The sequence below is a fragment of the Tamandua tetradactyla genome, chromosome 13 (genome assembly GCF_023851605.1).
Source record: "Tamandua tetradactyla isolate mTamTet1 chromosome 13, mTamTet1.pri, whole genome shotgun sequence".
Taxonomy (NCBI): domain Eukaryota; kingdom Metazoa; phylum Chordata; class Mammalia; order Pilosa; family Myrmecophagidae; genus Tamandua; species Tamandua tetradactyla.
The window spans coordinates 35,663,979-35,683,266 of NC_135339.1; the positions used below are offsets into that span (position 1 = coordinate 35,663,979).

General features: G+C 35.9%; 1 long non-coding RNA gene across 1 annotated transcript in view; it reads left to right on the plus strand.

The window, feature by feature from the left end:
* LOC143653865 (uncharacterized) overlaps positions 1–19,288 on the plus strand; it is an 88,921-nt gene that overhangs the window by 23,265 nt on the left and 46,368 nt on the right. Inside the window, exons 2-3 of the long non-coding RNA XR_013161575.1 lie at positions 6,501–6,594; positions 12,822–12,952. This is a non-coding gene — a long non-coding RNA (uncharacterized LOC143653865). The remainder of the gene's footprint in view (positions 1–6,500; positions 6,595–12,821; positions 12,953–19,288) is intronic.

Consider the following 19,288-nt stretch of genomic DNA (forward strand, 5'->3'; position numbering starts at 1 on the left):
GAAATGAAGATAATTGACACCAGAGACTAGTGCCTTAAACTAAGATGTCATTCTGCTTCAAATGTTAACACACTATTGAGCAGGGTTTAGCAACCTTTTTCGGTAAAAGGCCAAACAGTAACTATTTAAGACTTTGTGGGGTATACAATCACTGCCATTACAGCTCAAAATGTAAATGAATGGGTGTGGTTTTTCCAATAAAACTTTATTTTAGAAAACAAGTGTCAGGTCTTGGTTTGTGGATCACTGTTCTATAGTATTTTTACAATGTCTGACCTTCATGATGATGTAAAAAAACTGCAAGTTTCTACTTTCCAGGAATGAGTTCTATGAATGATGATTTTATATTCTTTTCTGGTATATTTGAAAATTCTGCCCTTTCTTACTGTCAAGAGGTAAAAGGTCATGTGCTCAGAGGCAATTTCCAGAAGGCAATGTGTTTGCTTTGAGGCATTCACACTGTCTCACTTAGTTGTCCCTGTGATCAGAAACATGGATTTATGATAGCTACCTGGACTCAAATGCTGGTGCTTCCTAAAGGGCAAATGGAATTTGGACTTAGAAATTGCAACTCATTTGGGAGAGGATCAGACGTGAGCTCTAGTCTTCTTAAGCCCCATGCTTTAATCCAAATGAAGACACACAGCCACAGAAGTTCTTGGAGAAATCGGGGCCTCAACCAAAGGCTGGGACCATGAGGGTTCTTGACTCATTCTCTGGGAATAATTTAATGACTAGCCAGTGTGTACAGCAAATAGAGAGCTCCGGGAATTCTCTGCTGGTTGCCAGAGACCACAGGAATTCTTGAAGTCTAGACCCCCATTTCTAATCTGCCTCACAATGAGGTGCCCAAATGAAACAAGATCAGCAATTCTGAGAACAATGCTGGTGTGTATGCTAAAAGTTTTCTTTTTTGGGAAATGCATATTTCGACTGGACATTGCCTGAAAACATTTGCTTCCTATTTGATTAAAATGAAGAGATATTTCCAGTTTAAACTCTTTCAGATGGCCTGTTAAGGAGTGTCTTGCAAATGATAAATATTATTGATGGTGGCTTTTGGAACTTCTCTAAACTCCCTTGAACTTAGCTGTCCTATTCCACATAACTGGGCGGATTGAATGGAGAAATAGAAACCACAATGCCTTGATAAATTCAGAGGACTAAATAACTGTTATTGGTAAGAATATTTTAAAAATTGTTTGGGGTAAGTTAATTACACTCTCTAAGTGTATACATAGGCTTGGTAAGTGATAGGAGTCAAGAGGATTCTCACTATAAAATAGTTCTTGGAAATATTTTAACAATTCATATAAAAATGCATTGGTTATAGTAACTGTAGAATACTCTGAAACTGTTTCAGGGTGATTCTATATGCATTATAAAAGGGGAGTGAAGGCATTTAGGCCCAATGCTACCAACAATGACAGGAGCTGACTGCGAATTCAAATGCCTCACAGTGATAACTCTTAAAATAAAAGGAAGAAATGGTTCCACATGTGTTTTACGAGAAAGGTAAAATAAGTAGCAAGTCAGTCATCATTCTAATAAAACTGGAAGAGGCTGAACTGTTAACTCTTGAAGGGAGTCAGCAGAGAGAATGGTCCCTTTCCCTTACCATTTCCAACTTTTCCTCTTTTTTTTGTTTTTACATGGGCAGGCAGGGGAATCGAACCCGGGTCCTCTGGCATGGCAGGCGAGCATTCTTGCCTGCTGAGACACCGTGGCCCGCCCACACATTTGCAACTTTTGCTTCAGAAACATTAGCATTCATGTGGACAATGGTATGGACTGTTACAGTGACCAGCAACTGCTGGAGATACTGGGGAGATTGATGTCCACATAAAGGAAATTAATTCCTCAAGGTATCCACAAATTATGTTTAGAGCTAATCAATGGAGGATTATTTACATATATGTGTTTTTTGTTCTTTTTTGGAAAGAGTTTGGATTGACAAAGGTGAAATAAGCTTGGTCAGGAATAATGCAGAGTGACATGACCACAGTTGTTCAATAATAAACCCACTAAAGTTCTGGATAATTTCAAATTCCAATTTATTATTATTATAAATACTATATTAACTGAACACTTGTTCTGTGTCAGGAACTTTGAAAGGATAATGCATAAATTAATTCACTTATCCCCATGACAATTCTATGAAATAGGCAATTAAATGAGATTTAGCCAAGTAAATTGCTATTTATTGGGTATCTGGACCATTTATATCCGTGTGCTTATAAAGAATAGAAGTGAAATTCAAGATCCAGTCCCATCATTAAGAAATTTATAATTTTTAAAGATGTGCAGGTATGGGCATCATTAAATACAGTTTTTGGGCAGATAAATCACATGTCCCTTGATTTGCACAAAGCTGTTGACTTAACACATTAAGTTGGTTTGCTGGTAAAGGGATGTATAAGGAACCATAGTTTGTAGCTTGGTAAATATGTGTCCCCAACAGTTACCTAGTATACATTCTAGGTAATTGTCTCACCGATAGCAAATGTTAAATAATATTATATTAACTTAGAATATAATTGAGAAATAGTAGCTGAGAAAGACTGGATTGGAAGATCAGGGAGGGATAAGAGGTAGAGGCATATATGAATTAAACTTTAGATGAAACTGAACTAGGAGGTGGAATTAAGAGAGCTTGTATATGGCACACATTTGATAAACATTTGTTTTGATTGATTTGGTTCCAAGAGTACTTATGAGAAGAAATGCCCTACTTGTCCACTCACATATCAGTATAAGCCTTACACTCAAATAGAAGGAAAGAAAGACTAAGCTGTCTATTTTTAATCATCCTTGAGAACAAGGCCCATGGAAGAGATTGCTTTATTCTCTTATCTTCCGGCCCCATCCCACACTTTGACCATCATAAATCTTTCTCTTCCTTTTCCTCTGTTCTCTGCCCATGGGACCTCTGACTTCCATTCTTAGATGCATCTATGCCATATGGGTAAAAGAACAAAGTGAGTCATTTCCTCTGTCTCCTTCTGTAAACAGTCCAGGAACACCAGACTCTGGACTCTAGGAAGTTTATATGGGAACATGCACACTATATTATGTGGTGGGCTAAAGCTGCGATCGCGACGGAAGGGAGATCAGAGCATCACCTTAAGGGAGCGCTTGAAGGAGTACTACTGTCAAATGCAGTCTTGCTATTAAGAGCTACAATCGTGTTATGAAGAGCTAATAATTAGAATTTGTTAAAGATTTAAATGAATCTGACTTGCTATTTTTCCTTATTTAAAGAGCACCAGTTAAAGGCATGCCCCAGAGCCTGTAAAAGGCATACATCTGAGTTAAAATGCCCCAGTTGAAAAAGTTAATGGCATCGTTGGTAGATGCTATGCCAAAAAGATATTTTATAACATGTTTCTGTCATGCTGAGATGGAAGCAGGGGGAGTCCCAGCCATGGGCTTGCCACTCAAGGGCTGATCTCTTATCTTTCCAAGATGGAAATCTGGAATGGCAGCTTTCAAAGCAGTTTGATCAGCTTATACATGGGACAAGAGGCAATATCTTTGATAACTGGTTTCCAAATGATCTATTCGGGGTTGCTGAGATCTAATTGCTAAAAAATTTGGCTAGGAAGCAATTTTAAAAAGCAGTGGGTCTTCTGCAAACCCTGCATAGGACCACAATCCTGAGCGTTTTCCCTAAGACATATGTGCACCACCCTGCCCCATAAAAATGGAGAAAAGGTTTAGAATAAGTCCCAGAAGACCTTACAAAGGAAATCCTTTGCCTGTTTTACTTCCTCAATAGCTGTGATCTCATGCACACTATCCAACATAATATGTTTTTCTCTCTCTCTCCCTCCCTCCCCCTCCCCACATCTTGTCTCTTTCATTCTCCCTGGCCACTACCGAAGAGTTATAGAAGTTCTACAATATATATCTATTTCCCTCCATTCTCCTGTTTGCCTTGCTCTTCCCAAATTTGTGCTAGCACTTCATAAAGTTTGTGCATATTTGGCATGTTTTACACTTGGAGTGAAATAATAGACTTTTTTTTTTCAATTGAACAGAGCTAACAGATATTTAACAAATATTTTGGAGAGCATCATTAAAGTATAGGACTAAATGGATTAATATATTTAGGCATCTGCCGATACTGTAATTTCATTCTGGTGGAAAATTTTGGTACAAGAGTGTTTTCTTGAATAGTTGGATCCTTTCGTAGCCTGATAAGGAATAAAATATTTGGGGGGTGAAGGGGTGGGAATAGTATTTTGCAGCAACTTTAGAATCACTCTGTTCCTGATCAGAGAGAACGAGACAGATTGATTTTTAAAAATACATTAAAATATATTTATCTAGATGGTAACTCCAGCTCTTCCCTTTCCCAGTGGACAGCAGAAAGTGTCAGAAAAAATTTCCCTTGACTCTGTAATATTTTCTAGAGCATATAGCAGGGACCTCAGTAATTTCAGAATGTTAAAACTAAAAGGAACTTGAGAGACCCCTCTCCAGGGAGAGAGTCTAAATGCCTGGCCTGATGGCTTACCACTAGGGATGTTGTGCCCAAAATTGAAAAAGGACCAAACTGGAAGTGAAAAGGGATGGGCGAGAGTTCAGCCTTTATTGGTGCTCGGCTCTTACACAAGACATCTCCTTTCTCTGAGTCTCTGTTTTTGTTTTTCCTATGCAAAACAGGAGATTCTAGCAAGGCTGTATTGCAGATGATAAAGGAGTGGTGTAAATTTAAAAGTCCTGCACACACATCACTTTAGATGAGTTACTTAACATCTTTGAGCTTCAGTTTAGTTTCTTCAACTCTAACACAGAGATAACACCCACCTCAGATATCTTGGTATATATTGTGCTGAGAACTGGGTTCACAATAAATGGTAGGAGTGGTAGTAGTTATTATTATTTTTAGTACTATTATTTGTGTTTTCAAATATCCCTGAGGTTTTGCTTCGTATTCTCTTTACATAATTCTCCTGTTGTGGAACTTTAAGTGATACCATGGATAAAAATGGCCCCAATCCAGGAGATTTTTAAAATATTTTCAAATTAGTACAAAGACAATTTTAGCAAATATTTGAACCCCAGTAGTGAAGAAATTTCCATCTAACTTAGGACCATATAGTAGCCATAACTACTAAAAGTGTTTTTACTGGAAAGGATAGATAAAAATGTATAACAGACTGATAAATGCTGCTATAAATCTAATTGAAATTTCTAAAGACAGGACTCTTGTCTGGGCAATGCATATCATTTAGATTTTCATGGAGACATAAATTCGTATTAAGTTTAGGATAAAACATCATGAAGTCAATTAGAGCAATGTAAAAGGTTATATTAATGGGACATTTCATTTTCCTGGCTTTGTCCATTTCCATGATTTAGTATCTTTTCTTTCCCCCTATGTTGAATATACTCTGGTTTATAGCAACCACTCTTTCTTATGGGCCATTTCTGTCTTGTTTCTTCTTTTATATTATTTTTTCCCGCAAGATTCTGATGTTAGTGTAACATTTAACATAATTTGGATTCCTCTTTTGCATTTGGCTTATAATAATCACATCCAGATGTTGTTTTCATTACAGCCTGATTCTCATTCAATAAAGTTTGGATATTTTAGAATGTTTTACTATCAAAAGCTTCCTCCACATTCTTTTTAGTTCACAGTGATTTAGATTTTCCCATAATCTCTTTGTTTCCAACATAGGGTCATAGCACAGAGAGGAAATTTGGAGGTCATTTAGTCCAATCTACTGTTTCAGAAATGAGGGAACTGAACCATCAAGACACTTTATGATGCATTGGCTATGTATCCAGTATTTGACCATAGATTTTATTTTCCCCAGGGCACTTAAAGGTTGAATACTACGTGGTTGACCACTAAAATATTTTTTTTATTTTTGCATTTCTGTCATTGATTTAGTATATCCTAAATTCAAACCAGAAAGATGTTTAAGAATCCCAGGGAACGACTACAAATTAAACATGTTACATTCTGACTTTTCTTTAAATGTGTAACTTAGGCAAATAATTTCTTTTGTATATGTGAATTTGAAACAAAATTTTTACTTCTTCAATTTCTACATTCTTTGAACATTTTAAACAAAGAGATCAAATTTTAAGCAATAAGTTTTACCTGTTTAAGAAGTTTTCGTATGTGAAGTCTGAAAATGAAGAGCAGTGACGTCTTTACTAGATCATATGTCACTTAGGGGAATGTGTAGGACTTCAGTATTTTTACCAATAAAAAAGAGAAAAGTTTAGAATCTAATTCATGGGGAAAGGAAAAACCAAGAAGACCTAAACCTTTTATTAAGTGAGACCAAAAAGAATCCAATATGGAAAATGTATACTGTAAATGCTAGTGCATAAAAAACGCTTCCATTTTAATCAAAATTCACTTTTGGTTTAACTGGTATTGAAATGAGGAATGCAAAAGTAAGTTTAAGGTCAGTTTTTTTTTTCTTAATGGGATATCTGCCAACTACTAGCAATTGAGTAATTATTTTTCCCCACAGGATACTCTGGGCTCACTGGAATGTGCCTTAAGATAATAACCAGATTCAAAGAAATCTTGATGCCAATGCAACATGGAATTTGTAACACATTAAGGTACATTTATATCACATAATATGACTTTTTAGCAGATATTCTTAACACGGAACTAGTGTTCTTGAAAGATGGCAATGTTCACGTGGAAATAACTGTTCTGACACAAAATGCCCCCTTTCCCCATGGTCTGAGATTTCTTCTTTAAAATTTATTATGCAAAATTTTAAACATACACAGAAATAAAAGTATAATGAATCCCATATACCTATCACTTAGATAGAACAATTATTGAGATTTTGCCATATGGCTCATCTATTTTTGAGGTGTATAAAGCAAATCTCCGACATCATAATGTTTTATCCTTAAATACTTTTGCATGCTTTTCATAAAAATAAGAAATTTCCTTATATATCCACCATGTCAATAACCTCTCTAACCAAATAACAATACTTTTCTAATGGCTTTGAAAATATAGACAGTATGTAAAATTTCAAATTGTTTCCCATACATCTTTTTAAATGTGCAATTCAGTGGCTTTAGTGTATAAACAAGCTGTGTGTCACCACCACAATTGATTTTAGAACGTTTTCATTACTGCCAAAAGAAGTCACACTTCCCTTAACCATCACTCCCCATTCCCGTACAACATCCCCTTCCGTGCTTTAGGCAACTATTTATATTTATAGATTTGCCTTTTCTGGACATTTCCTATAAATGGAATTTGATGTGTAGTTGTTTGTGACTGGCTTCTTTCATGTAGTAAAATGTTATCAAATTTCATCCATGTTGTAATATGCATCAGAATTTCATTCTTTTTTACGGTTGAATACTATTTCATTGCATGGATATACACATTTTATTTATCCGTTTATAACTTGATGGATGTGGGATTGTTTTTGATTACTAGTGATTTCTTAAAAAAATCCTTTTTTATTATGACAATTTTCAAGCACATGCCAAAAAAAAAAAGAGAATAATAGAGTGACCTGAGTCACAGTTTCCACAGTTATCAACTCCTGGTGCACCTTATTTAATCTATTCCTCATCATTCCCTTGCTTCCTGTGTTACTTGAGGCAAACCCCATATAATTTTATCCATAAATATTGCAGCATGTGTTTCCAGATGATAAGAACTAACTACTTTTTAAAAAGAAAACAAAAGAGAAACATAGCCATATCACCATCATCACGATAATTCCTTAATACCACCAAATATATGGTTCATTGACATCTTAATATTACCGAGATGATGTCTTCATTTATTCGTTCTGACCTTATACCTAGTGGATGGTGAAACTTTCAGCCAATTGATTTATATAAAGGATCGTTTGATGAGCTAGAGGAAAATGCTTCATCTTTCTTTGCAATTGCTACACATGAAGATTTTTTCAGGATGAGGCTGTAATGTGCAACTTCTGCTGCCTCTCACTCAAAAACCCTTCTCCAGGTTTTTGAGGTACATGACCTTGGAGCTCAGAGACATTAGCAGAGTCAGCATTCTGAGGTCTGGCATAGACAAGCTGGGCCAAGGTTCCATGAATTGGGGAATTGGAGCACTGTGATATTTTCAGGCTACAGAAGCAATGATCCCTCAGTTAACAATGCTGTCTAAACACTCCACTCATGGGTTATAGTCTGGCCTGAGACCCATAGCCATGAAGGTGGAAGCAGTACCTCTACTTGGGTTGGGGGCAATCAATGAAAGTAAAGATTCTAAGCAGAAACCTGGCAGGCAAATTGTTTGAGATCCATTGAATATATCAATACATATTTGTGTAGAGTTTTTCTTTCTTCCTTCACTGGGGAGAAATTGTATTATTCTGTTCTTACTGAAATCATAAATTAGACTCTAAAATAATTTTTAAAGGCCTCTAAAATTGTTTCTTCACATGCAAAAATCTGTATTTATCTAAATCATACAAATAGAAGCCTATTATTCACCTATTTTGTTTCTACTGAATAGTTATAGTTTTTGAGAATGCACATTTTGATCTGAAACAGAGAGCTGCATTTAATTTATGGTCAGTTTAGGAAAGTGTATGTGTTTTTGTGGGGAGGAGAGGGAGGAAGACCTGAATTAGTGTTCTCATCTCTCAATTTTGTAAAACTGATGTATACGTAGTGTTAGAGAGAGCAATGAGGATGGTAAAATGTGTGACACTGGCTGGATATAGACCACCAGCAGCTAAATGACTAGGTAGTGTTTTAGTTTGCTTGCGCTACCAGAAATGTAATTTGGCATTTATAAAGGGAATTTATTGTCACAAGTTTACAATTCTCAGGCCATAAAAATGTCCAAACAAAGGCATCCAGAGAAACATACCTTGATTCAAGAAAGGGCCGATGATGTTCGGGGTTTCTTTCTCAGCTGGGAAGGCTCATGGCAGTATCTGCTAGCTTTCTCTCCTGGCATCTCATTTCAAATGGCTTCCCTCAGAGCGTTTTCTTTCTCCATCTCCAAAGGCCTCACTCTATGTCAGTTCTGAGGCTTTTTCCAAAAAATTTCCTTTTTAAAGGACTCTAGTAAGCGACCCACCTTGACTGGGTAGAGACATCTCCATGGAAACTAATCAAAAGGCCCTACCCACAATTGGGTGGGTCACATCTCCATGGAAACAACTTGTGGTAGTTAGATTCAGTTGTCAACTTGGCCAGGTGAAGGCACCTAGCTCTGTTGCCCAGGACATGAGCCAATGGTACATGAACCTCATCTGTTGCTCATTACATCTGCAGTCAGCTAGGAGGCGTGCCTGCTGCAATGAATGACATTTGACTTAATTGGCTGCTTAAATGAGAGAGCTCAACATAGCACAGCCAAAGCAGCTCAGCATTCCTCATCTCAGCACTTGCAGCTCAGCCCAGGCCTTTGGAGATGCAGAAAGGAATCACCCCGGGGAAAGTTGTTGGAACCCAGAGGCCTAGAGAGAAGGCCAGCAGAGACCATCCTGAGCCTTCCCGTGTAAGAAAGAACCTTAGTGGAAAGTTAACTGCCTTTCCTCTGAAGAACTAACAAAATGAATCCCCTTTTATTAAGAGCCAATCCGTCTCTGGTGTGTTGCATTCTGGCAGCTAGCAAACCAGAACACAACTTAATCAAAAAAATGTCACCCATCAATATTGAATGAGGATTAAAGAACATGGCTTTTCTGGGGTACACAACAGTTTCCATCCAGCACAGGTGTGTTTTGATTCAAATACTGGCTCTTAAGCAATTGTCTTTGGCTAAGTTTTAGGGACACTTGGAAGCACGCAAAGTGTAAACATTTGTGTTTTGTCTGGATTTTGTTTTGTTTTGTTTGGAAGGTCCACTCCCTTCAACAATTTCTCTAAGACGTCTGTGATCCTCCTATCTCAATAGGTGATTTAGGTCAAATCAGTGATTATTTATTGATTGCTTCCAATGAAGCTATAAACATTCAATAGGAGGTCTAGATATGGGGAGAAGACTTCATGTTGAATTCCAGAGGGGATTCAACACTTCCAGAGGTCCCATGTCCTGCCCAGCAATATTAACATGTAAGTGCTTATGTGGTAGGTTTTAAGTCAAGTTTAAGGATACATTTGAGTGGTTCATATCTGTATCTGAGGAAAATACTAGCGATGGCTAAAATTCATGTAAAAAGAAGATGTGTTTAGTATGCTAGATACAGTTGAGACCTATCCATCTTCTTTACATTAACTTTCTTAGAGAGCTGAACCATTGCAAATGCAGAACATTTTGCAATCTAATGAGTTGTTATTTGGAGAAAATCAGAATTGAGTCAAACTCTGGAATTGGCAGTTCCTTTGAGATTGTAGTTATTTGTGTAATTCTGTTTTGTTAATTCTAGTCTCCTAACTCCTAACTCATTAGTGTGAAGCCATTAAAGATAGTAGAATATGGACAATATCAAGGGACTAACATATTGGTCATCTCAGGGGATTGGCTGGACGTTTCATATTGACAATAAAAAGTATCTAAATCATAACCTTTTCAACTTGTACCAATAAAAATACTGCCCAGATTCTGAATGCAACTGTTTACACAATTGCAAAGTTTCCATGATACACAACAGTATCCTGAAAGAACATGTAACAGCAAATTAGGACAGGAAGAAGAGCCCATCAGGTCCAATTCAAACTAAGGGCAGTTTTCCCCAGGTACTGTCTTAGCATTTAGTCAAAATACGTGCAGGACAAGTGATCTGGGGTTTTTGTCACCTTATGGGTGACAAGATAGATCTATATCTTATTTGGAAGAGGGGATCCAAAACAAAGGAATAATCTTCCTTGAGTGGCTGCCTCAATTTGCGTTTTGGAACCAAGAGAAGGGAAATTAATTTAAAATAGATTATCTGATGACAGGGAGTCAGATTTATGAAAAGAATAGCTAAGCTTCCTACTAGCAGTAGGAAGAATAAAATATATTTTCTTATTGGAGCATAATTGTTGTGGAATTAAACATGTATAATGATAATTCTCTAAACATGTGAAATGTGCCCTGTGTTAAAAGTGCAATCATAAATAGAAAAGATAGAAAAAACCATGATCTCATCAAACTGGATGTGCACACACACACTGTATGCATTCATATGCTCTGGTAAATTTTCCATCCTACTAAATGAATGGATGTATCATATAGAAAAAAATTATACATATATATGCATTCATATTCTCTGGCAAATTTTCCATCCTACTAAATTAATGGATGTACCATATAGACAAGTAAGATTAATATTAAGGAAAAATTAGTTCCAAATTGCTCCTGAATAAAATCAAGGTAAAACATTTAACATGCCATGAACTTCACAGATGTCCAAAAGACATCTTGATGAAAATGATGATAAAATATTACTTTAATGCCTTTTGGGAAATTTGGATTTGGCATTTTCTCCTTCAACTGAATTCAGCTCCCTAAAATTCTGTTTCCTGCTTATGTTTAGATAGGTCTTCATGAATATGTCTGCTTAGATAAAATAAAATAGAGACAGAAATCAAATCAGGTATGATTTTTTTTGGGGGGTGCATGGTCTGGGAATCAAACCCAGCTTTCCAATATGAAAGCTGAGCAATCTACCACTGACCCACCCTGCACCCTGCAAACCAGGTATAATTTGGTAGAAATAGGCAGTTGACTAGGAGCTAGGCATTCTAGACATTTATCCTTCTACCAGGATTATTCTTCTAGTAGTGTGTCCTTGGGCAAATAGCTTAATTTCTCTGAACCTCAATTATCTGAGCTATACAATGAATTGTTTGGACTAGATTTTTAAAGCATCTTTTATGGCCTTGTAAAAATAAAATTCTGAATTGGTCTGAGTTAAATCAACATTGCCAATCCCATTAATTCTGAGCCTCTAGCACCTTTAAAATAGAGAATAGTTTATGTGAATTATATAAAAAATTTATTGATCTCTTCTCTACCCTACCTTGCCTTCGAATACAGTCTCAGCTTTTTAGCCTGTACGCTGGCATTGTGTGCTTATTTATTTTTCCAAAGACCTTTTAGTTTGATGATTTGATAAGAAGCAATATTTGTTTCCCAAATGTATTGAATTATCCCCTTGGTTTGTATAAGGGTAGATAAGTCCTCTGAGTTTTTAAATGAGTTTACATTTCATTCCATCTCTTTGATTCAAGTTCGAAGGGATTCTATTTTGGCTATTTTATCTTTCTGCCCCTAGGAAAGCCAGACTTTAAGTTATCCCCAAGGTATCACTGGCAGCATTCCATACCATCTGTAACATATAAATATATTCAGTTATTCACTATATTCCAACTTAGCTAGCACTAGTAATTTTATATTATTGGGGACTTTGAGGAGAAAGACATTCATTCTCTACTGATTTATTCCTTTCTGTTCTGAACTTTTGAATCAGTTTACAAGCAATCTAATACAGTAACAAAACACTTAGATTCCTCACAATGAATTGAGTAACAGAAAGTTCTGCGACCCTTTCATTGTCTTTATTGCAATTGATTGGCTAAATACATTTAAGCACCCTTGACAGACTCCAGATTTGGATTTAGGAGAATTAACGGCAGGTCAAATCATTCTTAATAAAGGATGCTTGTCTTTGGATCTCCTCACTTGGTAAAACCTTTTGTTCGCCTTCTGGACAGGGTATCAGATTGGTTTCTTTAGCTATTTTTTTTTTTACTATTTAAAATTCCTACTATTTTCTTTTATTTTCCTATAATTGTATTAAAAGAAAACACACCTCCCTCACATTGGTGAATGGTTTCAAAATGTTCTTTTTAAATCTAAACATTGAATATGAATGTTTTTGTCTTTCATTCATACACAGCTCCAACTCCTTGGAAGTTGATATTTACAAGAATGCTTGCATGCTGTGGATAAATTCTTGGAGTGAGTTCTCAGCCAGGAAAGAAATACAGTGAAGAATGCGGCTGATTCTTGGCCAAAGCATTAGTGAGGGTAAGACAGAAAAGTATTCTAATTCCACATCTCCCATTATTAGCTACCTTTAGAGTGTCTTAATTTTTTCAGCCTCAGATTTGCCAACTGTAAAATGGGGACACATTTTATGAAGTCTAAATTATGTCTCTGTAAAATGTACTGTGAAGAGTAGGCTTTTAATAATTAGAAGTTATTATTTCTAAGAGCTTCTTCTATATTTAACACTGCTTTTGCCTTTGGATGGGATGCAGGAAAACATCACAAGGTCTGACTGTCCTCAAGGAGTTTACAATTTAAGTTTTGTTTTTTTGGCGGGGGGGGGGGCAGTATGTGGAGGTGCATGATCCAGGAATCTAACCTGGATCTTTTGCATGGGAGACAACATGTTCTACTACTGAACCATCTGTGCACCCTACAATTAAAGTTTTTAGTTCGTTTAGACAGATTGCAGCAGGTTTCATACCACATTCATTCATTGTTTCATTCATCTATCAATTCATTTATTCAACAGGTGCTTTTTTTGTTTTTTGCCTTTGACGTAGTTCTTGCAAGAACTTATTGTATTTCTATTGTTAATCAGTGGGACACATAGGTCTATACAATCCCTTTGAATCTTGTTCACCTTCAATATGGTAATATTGCTTATAGACTCACTAGAGAACTGCTTTCACATCTACCTATTCCCTTACATTTGAGTTCAACCTCATAAACTAACCGTTCACTCATGTCTAACTTCTAAGTATCTCTAAGTCCCCTATATTCTGTATTATAAGCCTCTGATTTTACCTTTACTGTGGTCATAAAAGTGGAGTCATACAGCATCTATCCCTTTGTGTCTGGCTTATTTCACTCAGCGTTGTGTCCTTAAGGCTCATCCATCTTGTGATGTGCTTTGTCATTTCATCTTGCTGTTGCATAATATTCCATCATATGTACATACCACATGTTGCTAATCCACTCGTCTTCAATGGGTGCTTTTTATATTCCAAATACTATCCTTAAGTTCTAGGGGTGTATCAATGACATAAACACATGGCTAGAGTCTATAAAAATATACAATCATAACTGACTTTTTCTTGCCAACCAAAACATAGCACATTTGATGTTTTAAAGTAGTTATGAAGATGTCTGGCTCCAGACTGTCTGGGTAAACATCTCAACTCTCTCATTAACAGTATGGTTAGTTTGGGTGACTTATTTTTAACTGCTTTGAACCTCAATTTCCTATCTGCAAAATGAGATAATAACCATACTGACCTTGATGTGAAAGAGTAACTGGGTTATTTTGTACATAAGGTACATAGAATAAATCTCATCTTGCACTAAGCATAATAAAATGTTAGCTATTATCATTGATGTTTTTGTTATTTACTATTTTCCAGTAGCTGTTTCTCAATTTTCCCAGGAGAACAATCTCCTCCCTACTCTCAGCCCATGTTTTGGTCTTGATGCATGCTTGTGATTTAGGATTGAGCTAATTAGCATAGTCCATTTTCCTCAGCCATGGTGATTGGTCAAATTAGGACCAAAGCAAGCCAATCAAGTTCAATCAAACTCCTTTCTAGGAATTTTGCTTGAGTGTCCAAGAAAATGCATTCTCTCTTTTCTAGCAAAATTGAAAGTAAGTTGTTACAGCCCTATAGTTTCCAGCAACCTTCTTATCATTATATGGCGCTAGATAATGAAATCATCATGGAAGAGGGTAGTACAAGGAATTGGGGAGAAACCAGATACTGATGATAACATATAAACCTCTAGATCAAACAATGCCTAAGACATTACTCCTGAACTTTTCAGTTATATCTGCCAACATACAATTCTCCTATCCCATTTTATTCTCGATGTTTGGCTAGTTAAGCCAGAGTTGTTTTCTGTTTGCTTACAAGTAAAGAAACCCAAATGTTAAACAACTTGGTTACTTAGAGGTTGATGCAAGTTTCAGATTATTAAATATTTTTCCTTTTTTCTACCTTTGGGTGGAAATCTGTGATTGGATTTTCTAATTAGGAGCATTTCCACAGTCTAAGAGTCTTAGAGTACATATTCAGGAAGAAAAGACAAAATAGAGAAAGATGTAGATTGAATCAATTGTGGATGTATAGTGGCTTTGTGTGTGTTTGTGTGTCCATGGCAGAAAAGGATGATTGAATAGATGAAGTTTGTTAATGCATATGTAGAAATATGAGATTAGCATATTTATTCCAGAAAAACCACACCTGGAGTAATGAAGGACAATCAATTAGGCTATGAAAATAAATTTATGGTTATAATTTTGGTTAGTGTTATAAGGAAATAACATAGGATGCATATGTTAGTGTAAATAATCAGAATATTATCTCGTTCTTTTGTGGGTCAGGATATGAAAGAGAGTCAGCAACATTAAAAGAAAAGCCATGCTTAATTTATGACGTACTTCATTGTTATTATCGTCATTACTACAGCCACCAAAAATCAAAACAAAACCATGAACAGTATAGCTGACATTTATCGAACATCCTGAGAACTTGCCAAGTGCTTTATATATGAAAACAGGGAGCCAAATGGGGTATCCTTTCCTTTGACAGTCATAGGAAATTCACCTGACAGTTCATCCTATATATATGGGGGGAAACTTAAGGATCCCTCTCAAATTCTTCAAAAATTCTTAAATTCGGGGACTTAAGTTTCTCTGGTTCTGAATGCTTTTGTCCACAGAATTAGTTCTTTTTCTTTTTTTATCTCACCTTTTGAGCTTGCCGTCACTGAGTCGTTACCCCTATACTAGATGCTACTTTGGTCCCTTACCCTTCATAGGAACAATAGGAAAAATGCAATGTGTAAGAGTTTTATATAAAAATTGGGGGTGAGTGTAGTATTGAGCCAGGTATATGTAGTGGGGAGTGGCTCAAATTGCATTACTGCATAACTTATCTTTAATATTGACACACAGTAGCCATGATCCACTGAAAGTTTCTCAGTCATTCTTATTGGCCATTGTCTCTCCTAAAGCCATGGCCTCTGTGAACCTCCACCTTATTAGATTTCTTCTCCTCTCTCTACTCCAAGCACCTTCCTCTCCTGAGCTAGCTACTAAAAATGAATTGTCTCATTTAATATTTAAAACCACCTTATGAGCTATCTGTTATTAATGCCAGATGACTAAATTTGCCGTAATGAAATAATTTTGGATTAGGAATTATTAGTACAGGTTGAGATTAGGGAAATTGCTTGGATTTTATGTCAATATCTGACAGAAGAAGCAAGAACATGTTTCTTGACTCCCTAGTGAGCTTGTGGTAATAGGTATGGGTAGAAAAATGAGGGATAGTAGGATGGGGAAAAATGGAGAATATAAACTATGATGGACTTTTTTTTTTTAAAGCAACCTTTGGAGTTTTTATAAAGTCTAATTCATGAGTTGATAACTAGAAGAAGGGATTAATAAACTGGGAAAACAATTCAAAATTGAGGCATATTTCATGCGTGATTGATCTATAAATCCACAACCTCTCTAATAAAAGAGAAAAAAAAAAAAGATAGGTTCAAACCCTACAAAAACCTAGGGACAAATGCCAAGAAATAGGAAACTACTTCCTCCTTCTCCTTCACCTTTTTCCTTATAGCACGATTGACTGTGCAATCAAGGTGCATTGCTTTCTTTTAAGACAATTAATTCTTATTTGTTTGGGTAAATGTTTTATCCTTATAAGGAAAGACCTGAAGAATTTCTCCTACTAAATTTTTCCTATCTGATGTTAAGTTAGAATACTCATATGGAACTGGAATGTTCTGTGCATTCAAATTTATTCCCAGTATTAAATTCCTAGGGCAAAGAAGTATCACAAACTGGTTGGCTTAAAACAACAGAAATTTATTCTTTAATAGTTCAGGGAGCTAGAAGTCCAAAATCAAGGTGTCTGCCATGCTCCCTCTGAAACCTTAGGGAAAAATACTTTCTTGTCTCTTCTAGATTCTGGTGTTTGCCAGCTATTTTTGACATTCTTTAGATGCATCACGCCAAGTGCTGCCTTCATCTTCATGTGATCTTCTACCTTGGGTGTCTCTCTTTGTATCTCTTCTCCTCTTCTTATAAGGACATGGGTCATATTGGGTTAAGGGCCCCTCCTACTCCAGTACGACCTCATCTAAACGAATTACATCAGCAATGACTCTGTTTCCAAGTGAGATCACATTTTGAGGTGTTGGAGGTTAGAACTTGGCAATATAAAATGGTAACCACATCTAAGATCTTATCTGCAACAATTATGCTGAGGAGGGTAATAATAGACAATATTTATTGAGCTTTTATTGTATGACAGGTACTGGGCTTTATATATGAATTATCTCATTTAAGTCTCCTCGCAATTCTATGCAGAATTACTATCTCTATTTTATATGTGAGAAAAAGAAACAGAGGCAGAACAGTTAAATGACATGCCCAAGGTCATATAAAACAAATGTGGCCAAACTGTAAATATGAAGTGAAGGCTAGCATCTTGATTTTTTTTCTTTTTCATTGAATGCTTTCCCTGTTGATTCTTTCACAAATTGGCATTTTTATGTCATCAACTGCTGGGCTGACCACTATCAAATCTTTCCTTTCCATTTTATAATTAATGATTCCATTCTGAAAAACTGAGATGAAAAAAAGACAAGGAAAAGAACCTGTCACCACAAATATACAATCATTGAAATCTAATTTTAGAACTGATGGTTTTCTTAAGGACAAATAATAAAATATTAAGAAACTTGATACATAAAAAGTTGTCTGATTTCCTCAAGGTCAAACAGGTAATTATATAATCATATTTCCCTTTGTCAAAGAAGTTAAGTGTTTTAAATAACTAATTTATTTTAATGTTGTGAGATCACTATAAATCCTCCTACATTACTTAAATAAATAATTCTGCACTAAAATTGTTTCTCAGTAATTTCATTTGGCTATTTTAGTGTGTGTTTTTCATAATCTCTAACGCTGGATTTCTCATCAATTCAGCTCTCCAGATTTTATTAGGTTTTGCGTGCTCAGGAAATAACACCATTAAAGCAGAGTTATCTTCACATACGCAGGACAATTATATTGATGTATCATGTACTGTATTTTAATTTCAAAATTATTGCCTCATTGTTTTCTCCTGGAGCCCAGTTTTATTTCTACTTTCTTATTGTTAAAGGTATAGGGACAAGTAATTCAGAAGAGAAAAGAAAAGGTTTGCTTAAAAAATGCAGCTAGCAAAAAATCTCCCACGGAGTGAATTCCCACAGTGTTATGGAGGATATAAATTTAACCCAGTGTGACTCAAACAATCAAGTTAGGAATTTTAATTTAATGGTCTGTTCCTTTGAATTGTTAGACGCTCACCTCATTGTGCAAGTTGTGTTTGAATTGGAAAAAATTAAACGAAAATGTGTTGAATTTGCCCCATTCAGGTTATTCAAGGAGGTCTGATTTACAGGCTGAATGATGGACTAAAAAGAATGAATCAACATACCTAAAAAGAGGTCTAAATTATTCCATTTTAGTAATGATGACTCTATTATCCCTCAGCATTTTATAATTTAAATATTTGTCTTGTTTTATTCTTGCGGTGGCTATGTCATCTTAGCTGTTTCAATAGGCTTGGGAAATTATTTTATTTTCATCTCAATGAAACCCACAATCCCAAATTCTTTATACATTGGTCAGAGACCTCAGTGCCTCACAGATTAGGTTTGTGAATCAGTTCCTGCCAAAATGACTTGGTTGTGGCAAATAAATTGCTGGAGGAGAAACAAAAAATGTTGGATGAAAGAAAAGACAAGAATAAGAAGTATTTTGTATTTTGTACAAGCCCTACAGGAATAGTCCAACAGGCCAAATGGGTCTAGACAATCGTGGTTCATATTTTTGGTGCTACAACCCTAAGAGTTAGAAAATACAGCACCTTTCTTGGAAAGTAAGAAAACATGTAAAAAGCTCTTCAAGAGGAAAAGTTGCTTGGATATAAAGCTTTTTACATGCTTATTCATAAAAAAAAAGTTGATACAGTGAGCTTTTTGACAATAAAATATAGTTTCTACTACTTAGAGGCTTTAAAAATTAGATCTGGTAGTTACTCTACAATCACATATATTCAACTTCATTTACTAGGCATTGAAATTAAGGCTCAGAGATAGCATATGCCATGAGAAGGTCACACAGGCACAGACTGAGTCAAAAAGGCATTCCTGTTCCTTTACGTGCCACAATGTTGCTTTCATTCTCTTGGGAGAACTTGTCTCAAGTTGTTGGTGTTGCTCCTGAGCTCCTTTCTTTGAATTTATCTTTGGTATTAGTTTATAGTACCCGGCTCTGCCCTTCTGAATAACCATAACCATGTCACACATATGGTGACA